An 11,190-nucleotide genomic window follows, 5' to 3' on the forward strand; every position below is an offset into this window, starting at 1 on the left:
AGCTGGATTTTTTGGTTTTGCTGAGGGTGGTCTTGCTAGGGGTGGAGGCGGATTCCTCCCTGGCCCGTTTGAGAGTTTTCTCAAACGTCTTGCTTTTCCCAAACTCTCCTCCCTGTAAAAATAACCAAGTTAAAGTTAGCAGTCGGGGAAAGGAAACTTTGAATTAAATTTAAGTAAGAGTCAGGCGTTCTTTACCTTGGCCCTTAGCTCGGCCACTTGCTTCTCCGCAAGGTCCTTGCGGATCTGTGTAGAGGACCGCCTGGGCGTTTTCTCGTTTGGCAGCATTTCTAAAGCTTCCTCTGCAAAAATGAAAAAAGTTGATCAGTATATCATCAAACAATTCCGATACAAAAGTACTATAGACGGATATGTACTCAGGCGCATACGTCAGGTAAACATGTTCCCTAGACCGCAGGCAGCCAAGAAACAATCATCCCTGAACCAGGCGCTCTTTGGGATCCAGTTCTTGGGGACTTTTATTGTCTCCCCGGTTGACAAGGTCGCGTCTGTGAGGCCGAAGAAGTCGGCCTCAATTATTTTGTCGAAGTCCTCATCCGGGATCCGGGGAAGACAGCACTTCCGGCCCAGTAGATCGGGCTTCTTATTGTATTGGCGAAGCTCATAGTTCTCCCACTTGGTGGGAGCCGTCAACAGGTAGAACCTCTGCTTCCAGCCGTCAAATTTTGAGACCTTGTCTAACTTCATCATGTATTGGGGGAACGTGGTTAGAGTGTACCACGCCCTATACCCGCCTGGGCTGCGGCTAAGATAATGCATCTTAGCAAAAGCCTCCCAGCCGGGGTGGAGTCCCTGAAATTCGCAAGCGGCAACGTACCCAAAAATGTTTGCCCAATAGTTGGGGGTAAGTTGCCAGACTCCGAGGCCGTAGCCTCTCAAGATTGCCTTCACCGCCTGGTTAGGGGGAAAGCAAAGACCGGCCTTGAACGCCGCCTCGTAACAGCCGAAGTAGCCGTTGGCGTTTCGTTGGTCGTCTTCCCAAGAGATAGTGCCGTCTGCAGGCGGCACCCTGATTTTGTACCCGTCTCCTAACGGGTGCATCTGTTTGAATTTGTTGAGGTTATCTTCCATGTGACCCCTATCCTTAGTTGAGATGTGGATTTTGTGGGGGTCATCTTTCTCATTCCACTTCTTCCTCTCTTCCTCCTCACTATCTACAAGTGGAGGCAAGTCATCACTGCTCTCAGAAGAGGAGGCAGAGCTGCTGCTCTCCGTCTCCTCCTCATCTTGTGAAGCAGGAGCTGAGACGGCTTCATCGCCACCTTGGTCGCACTCATCCAAAAATGAATCTGGAGGAGTTGGAGGGCCACGCGGAGGGGATCTCTCCGGAGCCGTCTGGTGTCCTTGGCCAGACGCCTCTCCCTCAGGCGTTTGGCCGCCTGAGCCCTCGCTTCTATATTCTGGATCGGGGGCCGTCTGCATTGTCCGAGCCATTGTGTCTTGCACAGACACATAAATGGTCGGAATCCAAGCAAAAGGGTGGTCCCAACACCCCGACACGTCACTCCCAGTCCTAGACTCAGCCGTCCCTGGTGACCGGCTGGACTTTAACCTAGGCTGTGCCATGTGTGTTGGTGATGCATCCATTTATTGCAAGAAATATGTACAAGCGGTGTAAAATGAAAAAGAGCTGAGAGAGACAGAGACGGTACCTTTAGATTTGTTATCTGAAGGTAGGCGGGTCCGGCTGGGTTGACGAGAACGAGTTTTCCAAACTTGCACTTGACTCAGACGGATGACTTTTGCTCTCTCAAAGTTTTCTCTCTCGAAAATTTTTGTGAACGTACAAAAATTATGAGGGTAAACGGCTATATATAGAGGGTAAATTCGGGGGCATTCCCGTAATTTACTCAGAAGATGAACAGTTACTTTTTGGCGGTAAAATTACCACCAACCGGAGCGTGACAAGTGTCACAGATGCCACGTGGTGTGCCACGTCACATCTGTGAGGGGCAAATGTTTAGGGTAATTTTACCCCGCCACGTGGTCCACTTAGAGGATGACACGTGTCAGTCCCAGGGTGGTCCAAAGTGGACCAATCCCTGCCTGACATGTGTCACTTCAGAAATTTGGGAGAAATGGCGGCCTTCAAGCCCAAATCCCGAGAAACCCGCAATGCGGCGCAGCCCACCAATGATTAGGGTTCAGTGACCTAATCAGAGGCACAAATCCCGAGGACCCTATAAATAGGGAGATTCCTCTCTTTTGGAAGACACGTTTACCATTTATTACAAACTGTCCCTTTGATAGAGACATCTGAGCTTGGAATCCGAGTAGATACCCACCTAAATTTCCGCACCTTTTCTCTCCCTTCAAGTTACTAACTTGATCATTGGAGGCGGAGCGCCAAACATCCGGTGTCTCCGTTTGTTTTGCAGGTACAGGCCGCATCGGACCAGTCTTCGAGTTGTAACTCTCCCGAGGGACAAAACCACCCAAAACAAGAAGTATTTATGATAAAATAAAATAATTAAGCTAAAAAATAGAATTTGGCTAAACCGACCAAAACACGTGCCCAGGCAAAGCTTGCTAAACTGTCTTTTGCTAAGTCACGAATGTGCCCGCATATTGGCACAGATGTGCCTAACTCTAGCACCAAGGCCTTCCTTAGTAACGACACATACATACATGCCATCTTGCACTTGCTCACATAGAGACGTGTATCTTCAAAGGCTTTGTAAACACTACTAGAAAACAAGAAAATAAGGACGTAATGGTTCCGAATTCCGTCAGAAAAAGTGAAATTTTCGACGGATTTATGTTCTGTCGGATATTTCCGACGAAAATAAAATCTGTGAGAATATATGTGCTTTCCGACGGATTTTTTCATCGTACAATAATTTTTGTCGAGCACCTCATATCTCCTACCACCACCACCAACACTAACCATCGCCGCAGCAACACCACCACCAACATTAACAATAACACCAACACCGAAATCAACATCAACCACAATTTCGATCTAGATTTTCAACCTTTCTCTTTTTCTCATGATGAAAACAAAGGTTTTCAGGTCAAATACGACCATGAAACTAGAGTTTTCATGGTCAAATTTGTCCTCGTTAACCCAATTTCAAGTTTTGTGTGGCCGAATTAAGGTATGTATCTTTTTTTTTATTTTTTCTATTTTGTGGTTTTATCGGTTTTTTTTTAATATATATGGTTGTGGTGGGTGGTGGCTGTTGGAGTTCAGGTTTTGGGGGTTGGGTTGGGATTTTAATTTTTTTTTCCTTTTTTTTTTATTTTTTTGTTTAGTTTTGGGTTATGATTATTTTTCCTACGACGACGGCGTCGGTGGTTTTTGGTGGGTGGTGGGGTGGTTTGCTTAGGATGGGTGGTTTGGCCGAATTTGTTAGGGTTAGGGTTGTAGATCTAGGTTCGTTTGGGTGGTAGATCTGGATTTGGGGTGAGTTAGGGTTAGGTGGGGAATCTGGTCGTTTAGGGTTAGGGGATGGGTCTGGTTCGGTTAGGTGGGTAGGGGAGGGAGGTTTTGGTTGTTGGGTACGGGTTAGGGGGGCTGGTGGTGTTGGGTGGTGGCCGGTGGTAGGTGTGGGCTGGTTGTGGGAGGTGGTGGTAGCGTTTTTTTTTCTAAGCATTTTCCGACAGAGTTTTCGACGGATTTTTTTCGGGCCAAAAATTTCTTTCGATGGATTGAATTCCGTCGGAAAAGGCCATTTTCCTACAAAGTGTTTTCCGACAACCGGTTCCGACAGCATTTCTGTCGGAAATGGGTTTTCCGATTCCGACAGAGAAATTTCGTCGTTATTTGCCTATTTTCTAGTAGTGAAACTTTGTCACAAATTAGGCACAAACATGCCCACCTCTTTTCTTGCACCACTTGCATCAGCACGTCCATGCCTACATATGGCATGGACACACTGCTTGGGCACGGAGCGGACATGCATCCTTGGAATTTTTCTTCCTTCCTTGGCGTCATATCTTCCTCTTTTCACTTAGCACGTCCATGCAATGCCTTGCTTGACATGGACATTATTCTTGGCTAGAAAACTGCTCCAAGCTAAGTGCCTTAACTTCAATCGTTGAGCTTCCAGAGCCTTGGTTTAGATACGTGACAACATAAAAAAAATCCAAATTATCCTCGTTAATTTTGAAATAAATAAAAAAAACGAATGAAACTACCCATAAAAGCACCAAATGATTAAAATTAAACCATATCAAGCCAAATTGAGCTATAATAAACTAATGTAGACTCGAAAACTGACTAAAATGACTACAAATACGAGTGCAACTAGGAGCATAGTTGCTATTTGTTTAGGATGCATATATGGGGCTAATTGGTAAGTTTACTTAATTTTTGTGATTTTTTTTTATTGCTATAGTGGTACTTTTAATGTACTATTATAGTTAAAGTTGTATTTTTAATGTACTATTATACATGTATTTTATACTACCAGAGTATAAGTTGTTGTATTAGTACTATTTATAATCATTGTAAATAACAGTGGTACAATATTTGTACCACTAGGGAAAAAAAGTCACCACTCTTTTGTCTTATAGCTGCTATTTACTTGCCATGTAAATAGCAGCTATGCGCCAAAATTTAACCTACAAATACATGCACAATACACGATATATTATATGATGTTGGTTAGTATAGGCGCATAGCTGCTATTTACATAGCAAGTAAATAGCATGAATAAGACAAGAAAGTGGTGAATTTGTTTGTTTGTTTTTTTTTCGCTAATGGTATAAATACGTACCACCATATATAAATTGTCATCAAATATTGACCACTATTACTTATAATGGCTATAAATAGTACTACTAAAACAATCTATACTCTAGTAGTACATTAAAAATACCACTGGAACGATTAAAATTTTAAAAAAGTATGTGAAATTACCACTTAGCCCTCTTATATGCATCCCAAATAAATAGCAACTATGCGCCTAATTGCACTCACTATATTAGTGGGTGTAATCAACTAACCCCACATAAATGACATCAAAGGCTATATATATATAGTTAAATTAAATCTTTGTATTTCTAATTCTTTTTTGCTTTAAATGGTCCTATTTAACATCCCTCTTTAAAAAAATAATCTTATATAACATTGTATTTTTTTGAAAACCATATATAACATTTTTAACTTAATAATAAGCAACTATATATATCTTTATTTTACACTCGTATTATAATTGATATCATAACAGGCCCCGTTCACCTTACCTTATTTTTGCTGAACCAAAATCATTTTTATCAAACTAAAATTATTTTTACTTATTATCTTTGCTGAACTTAAATTATTTTTTATTGAATTGAAATTAATTTTATTGAACTGATTTTTTTTTTTTGCTGAACTGAAATTATTTTTACTGATTTTCTATTATATTTATTATTTAAAGTTACTGAATTATACTGAACTGTACTTATTTTTTCTGAACTGAACTTATTTTTACAGCATGAACTAAACTTATTTGTACTTAATATCATTTTTTAAGGTGAAGTGAACATGGCCTAAGTGGAGGATCAACCACAATGGACAAAAAAGCCTAATGGAGAAATATCACGTTGAGGTACAAGGCCAAACCAATTATTCCTTATTTTAAGGATCTAGCTTCATGTCCACACTTTTGCTAAACTAATGAATTGAGCCTTCGGTTACCATAGTCAACTACTTTGCTCTATTTTGACATTGGGTGTTAGTTTAGTAGACTAAATGTTTTTTTGTCATGATATCTGAATACGGAAGTCTAAAGATACCATCATAATAGTGATGGTGCATCTTCCATGTGCAAGACAGGTTGGATTAAGTTAGGCAAGTGAAAACTCACTCATAAAAAATAGACACTTCTAGTTGACCTTTTTAGTGTTTAGTGTCCTTATCACAAGTCCATTATCTTTCTAAATACAGTAGTATATTTTCCTAAACCATACGTAATTTATTCACTTTATTTAGAAATATAACGAGTCTACTAGCAAATTTCTAGAGTTATAGTGTGGAGTACTTCCTCCGGTTTATCATTTGTTGCAACTTTTACTTTTTCAGACAGATTTACGACTCTCATAACTGGTGTAACATATTTATATTTTAAAAAATGTTCTATTTGTTTTTAAAAGTTTAACTTTGCATTACGGAGTTTTTATGTGATCAAAATAAAATAGCATCAATTGTACTTTATGATTAATATGAAAGAAATTAAAAATAATTAACCTATTTAAAATTTTGTTTTTAAGTAAATTATTAGAACTACTATTACTATCATCTCTATTTATTTTTCTCATCCACCTATTATTGCATTATTTTTTTTATAAACCAACTTGTCCATTGAAACGTGTGTTAATATGTTAAAATTGTGAATCGAGTAGGAATTTTTGAATGTATCTCCTACATTTTTTTTTCTTTTGGGGTAGGGTAGGGATAGCGAAAATTGCATTAACTTGTTAGGGTGTAGGGTGGTAATTATTCTCGAACACCGGTCTCGGGCATAGTAGATAACCGGATAGGTACTGTCATTTTTGCCATCCCTACATGATTGTTGGTCTGTTGGATCACCAATTCGTATTTTACAACTAGGATTTAAAACCATGACATCAATTCGGGTCATATGAAAGTATTTAATGTTTGTATGATTTTATTGCAATTACAAGATAATATATATATATATATATATATATATATATATATATATATATATATATATATATATATATATATATATTTTAAAAAAAACTATATTATGGCTTTTCTATTTATTGGAACTCTCACTCTTTAGTTTTTACCAGCTATACACCTTAATATTTCATTTGTTTCTTACCCTCAGTCCCGCACCCGCTTCTACAGATTCATAAATAGACTTGGTTCACATTAATTTATTGTGGACCACTTATGGTAGAGTTAATATGGTCGTTTTATTAATTAAAAAAAAAAGTGACTATTTCAAAATAATGGCCACTATGTTAAAATAATGGTCATTTTGTTAAAATAAAAGTGATTGTATTTTTATAAAGGTCATAAGATTAATTTTTAATGAAAATTTTAAAATACTGGGTCAGTATAGATAATATAGGCCACTAGGTTAAAATTAGGATCATAACGTCATATTTCAAATTTGCAACAATATTAAAAATCACACAAATATTATTAAAGGTTACTATGTTAAATATATACTAAAAGACACACCAGTAATGACACATGTCATCTCCTGGTGTGTCATTAGTTATTTTTTTTTTCAACAAAAAAAATCTATTGATTAAGGAAACAAATTATTTAATAATATTATCTTATATACATATTCCATATTAATACGTTGTAATTATATATTTAAAATGTTTCCTCAAAAAGATATTTAAACTGTAAAGATTTCACAAATATATACCAAAAGACACACCAGTAATGACACGTCTCATCTCCTGGTGTGTCATTAGTTATATTTTTTTCCAAAAAAAAAAAAAACTATTGATGAAGGAAACAAATAATATATATATATATATATATATATATATATATATATATATATATATATATATATATATATATTATACGTTGTAATTATATATTTACAATGTTTCCTCAAAAAGATATTTAAAATGTAAAGATTTCACAAATCTTTCTTAAAAAATTTGGACAGCTATAAATCAAAAATTATATTCTTAAAATAATTTTGTGATATGCATGTTTACAATATTGCTCAGATTTTTGCCTACTTTTATTTAACTTGTGTATTAGAAGCTATAAAAAAATATCACATACTTTTATTTTTCTCGACTAATTTATGATTATAATAATTATCAATCAACACTACTAGAAAACAGTCAAATTCCGACGGAATGGTTCCGACGGACATGAAAATCCGTCGGAAAGTGCAAAATTTCCGACGGATTTTATTTCCATCGAACGTCCGTCGGAATTTTCCGACGGAATTTTAATCCGTTGGAAAATTCTTTATTTAAGACGGAATTTCCGTCGGAAATGGTACATTTTCCAACGGAAAATAATTCCGTCGGAAATTTCCGACGGAAATTACCGACGGAATTTTAACCCTTTCCGACGGATTATGAATTTAAAAAAAAAAAAAAAAAAAAAAAAAAACCACAAAACCCTAAATCAGATTCATCCCCCTTTCATTTCTCATTTCTCTCTCCTCTCTCCTCTCTCCTCTTCCCTCTTCTCCTCTCAAACACGCCTTCTCTTCTCTTCCCTCTTCTCCTCTCCTTCTCTTCTCTTCTAATCTCACGCCTTCTCTTTCTCTCTCCTCTCCTTTCTCTCGATCTTCTCACCGGCGCCGTGGCCTGTTATCTTGCTATTGCATATTTATGGTTTATACGGCCAAATTCGAGCCTGAAACCTCTAGATCTAGAGGTTTCAGGGTCGAATTTAGCCGTATTTAACCAAATACGGGTTGAAATTGGAAGCTACGGTTGGTAAGGTATGTTTTTTGGTTTTAATTTTTTTTTTGTTTTTTGTTTTTTTGGTTGTTGGTTGAAATTCGTGGGTTTTTTTTTGGTTTTTTGGTTAAAATTCGTGGTTTTTGGCGGCGGTGGTGGTTTTTTATGGTGGTGGTACGAATTTGTTGTAGATCTGGGTTTGTTTTGGTGTTAGATATTGATTTGGCTGGGTTAGGGTGGTGGAAATGGTCGTTTAGGATTAGGGGGTGGGTCTGTGTTGGGTAAGGGGGAGTGGTGGTGCGGTTAGGGTAAGGCTGGGGAAGAGGGTTTGGGATGATCTAGGTTAGGGTGCGGTGGCGGTGGCGGTGGTTGGTGAATCTGGGTTAGGGTGCGGTGGTGGTGATTGGTGAATTTCGGTTTGGGTGCGGTGGTGGTGGTTGGTGAATCTAGGTTAGGGTGCGGTGCGGTGGTGGTGTTCTGAGGTGGCGATGCGCCGTGCCCCTGGTGGCGTGGCGTGTTTTTCTTTTTTAATTTCTTAAAATCAGTTTCCGACGGAAATTCCGTCGGAATTTTCCGACGGATTTGTGTTCGTCGGAATTTTCCGACGGACTTTTCTAGTGCCCAAAAATGCATTCCGACGGAAAAAGCTGATTTTCCTACAAAGGGTTTTCCGACGACGGTTTCCGACGGGTTTCCGTCGGAAACAGGTTTTCCGACGGAAAACTGCGTGTTTTCGAGGGATTTTTTCCGTCGGAAAACAGCAGTTTTCTAGTAGTGCAATAATCTATCACTGTATATAATTTTTGATCACCGTGCATAGCACGGGACCTAACCTAGTTAGGGTCACTATGTTCAATACAATGCCACTTATGCATATGTAAAATTTCGGATCTATAATAATATTATAGTGAACCAGGTTCACACAAGTTTTTCTGGACCCACTTCATTTATGTATTATTAGAGTTTATATTAAAGAAGTGTATGGAGGATATAATATATAGACACGTATCAAACACGGTCCAAACTTATAGAAAATCTAACCAAATTTCATAACAAATACAGTACTCCGTAACGTTTACTATCTATTAGAAAATAATAAAATAAAAATAGATACAAATGATTAATAACGTTTACTATTCTCCTTAAAATAATTAAATAAAAAAAAGAAGATGCAAATGATATATGAAGTCATGCCATTAATCTAAACATAGGGCATGTTCACATTTACTTAATTTCAGTTCAGTTCAGTTCCAATCAGTTTAGTTCAGTTCAGTTCAGTTCAGCTCCAATCAGTTCAGTTCAGTTCAGTTCAGCTCTTAATTTCCCTCTCCCATAAATTATTTATTTCAGCTCCAATCAGTTCAGTTCAGTTCAGTTCAGCTCCAATCACTTTAATTCAGCTTATTTCATTAAATGTGAACAACCCCATAATATATTAAAATTTAATTTAGATGGAAGCATAAATATTATTTATTTAAATAAATATACACAGTATATATATTGATGATATGATAATTTATGTGGCGGTTAACCGCTATATATACTGTGCCATTGAAAGTTAGGTAGGTGGTAGCCAAGAGTAGTGTTTAAAACCTTCATCATTTCTCTATATTTTATCTTACCAAATTTCAGAAGAAATGGGCAACACAAAAATACTTAATCTTGTTATTATACTTTTCTTTTCCTTGATTTTGTCCACGCTTGCATCAAGTAAGTTTCTTAACTTGTTATTTTCATGTCAATTTCAATTTTGTAGATAGTTAAAACTACATATACAAACTTTTATTTATTTTTTCAAACTTAATAATATAAGCTGGGTCGTTTATCAAATTGCTTACTATGATTTATTTATCTTTGGTTGTAAAAGGAAGCTTGGTCATCAATCAAAATGAGCAAGAATTATCATCATCACCTCGTGTAATTGTGACATCTCAGGTAATAACAATTCTTTAATATTTTTTTTTCATATTTTTGAAATTTTTGTTAATTGAAGACGGATTAGTGTATGAAATTAATGAAAATTAGGCGAAAATTGATTTGGGTATTGATTATAATTAGGTAAAGGAGAGTGAAAGAATAGAAGGAAGGATGGAAATTGAAATAAATGATTATCCAGGAACTGGAGCTAATCCAAATCATGAGCCAAAGCATCCAGGAAACGGAGGTTAATTTGATCTTAATTTTTAATTAAATTAATTAATTGTTTTCTTTGTTTGTAATAATACAAGTTGGTAAATTGTATAGGTTTCTTTAATTTGTGTAATTATGTAGTTGTGAATCTGGCCTTGTGTGTTGGCAGGCCTGCAAAGTTGTGTATTTTTATTTAATGGGTATGTAATATGTATGATGAACTTGCATTGTGATGGTTCTTTTTTATGGTTGCATATTAATTATTAACTATCAAGTTACTGGAGCTTGTTTAAAGGAGGTTCCATTATGCAAGAACAATTGCATAACGAGGGGTAAGAGTGTAATTGCACGTAATGTATATTTTGATTTTAGAGTAGTACCATTGAGTGAACAATAGTATCATTTGGTAATCAAATAGTACCATTAACTATTTCAGTAATACTATGTATGCATTCACTGGTACTATATATGCATTCAGTAGTACTAATTATGTGCATATATAGTATCACTAAATAACTAATGATATTATATAAACTTTCAGTGGTATATTTAAAAGTTGTCTCACTTACTTATCTCTTTCCTCCTTTTTCTCTTTTCCATGTACTTTTTAATACTTTAACTAGTGTGTGGCTCGGGCGATGCCCCGAGTTGCTAGTTTGCAATTAACGTGTGATTATTTTTGCTTAATGTATT

The 11,190-nt window shown here is 36.6% G+C and overlaps 1 long non-coding RNA gene across 1 annotated transcript; it reads left to right on the plus strand.

Annotated features, from left to right (window-relative positions):
- The first annotated feature begins 9,902 nt into the window (after nucleotides 1-9,902).
- On the plus strand, nucleotides 9,903-10,791 carry LOC145599358 (uncharacterized). Its single transcript, XR_014103738.1, has 3 exons — nucleotides 9,903-10,077; nucleotides 10,235-10,302; nucleotides 10,426-10,791. It is a non-coding gene; the product is annotated as an uncharacterized LOC145599358 (long non-coding RNA).
- The last annotated feature ends 399 nt before the right edge of the window (nucleotides 10,792-11,190 follow it).

The sequence above is a fragment of the Chenopodium album genome, chromosome 20 (genome assembly GCF_948465745.1).
Source record: "Chenopodium album chromosome 20, dcCheAlbu1.1, whole genome shotgun sequence".
Lineage (NCBI taxonomy): Eukaryota > Viridiplantae > Streptophyta > Magnoliopsida > Caryophyllales > Amaranthaceae > Chenopodium > Chenopodium album.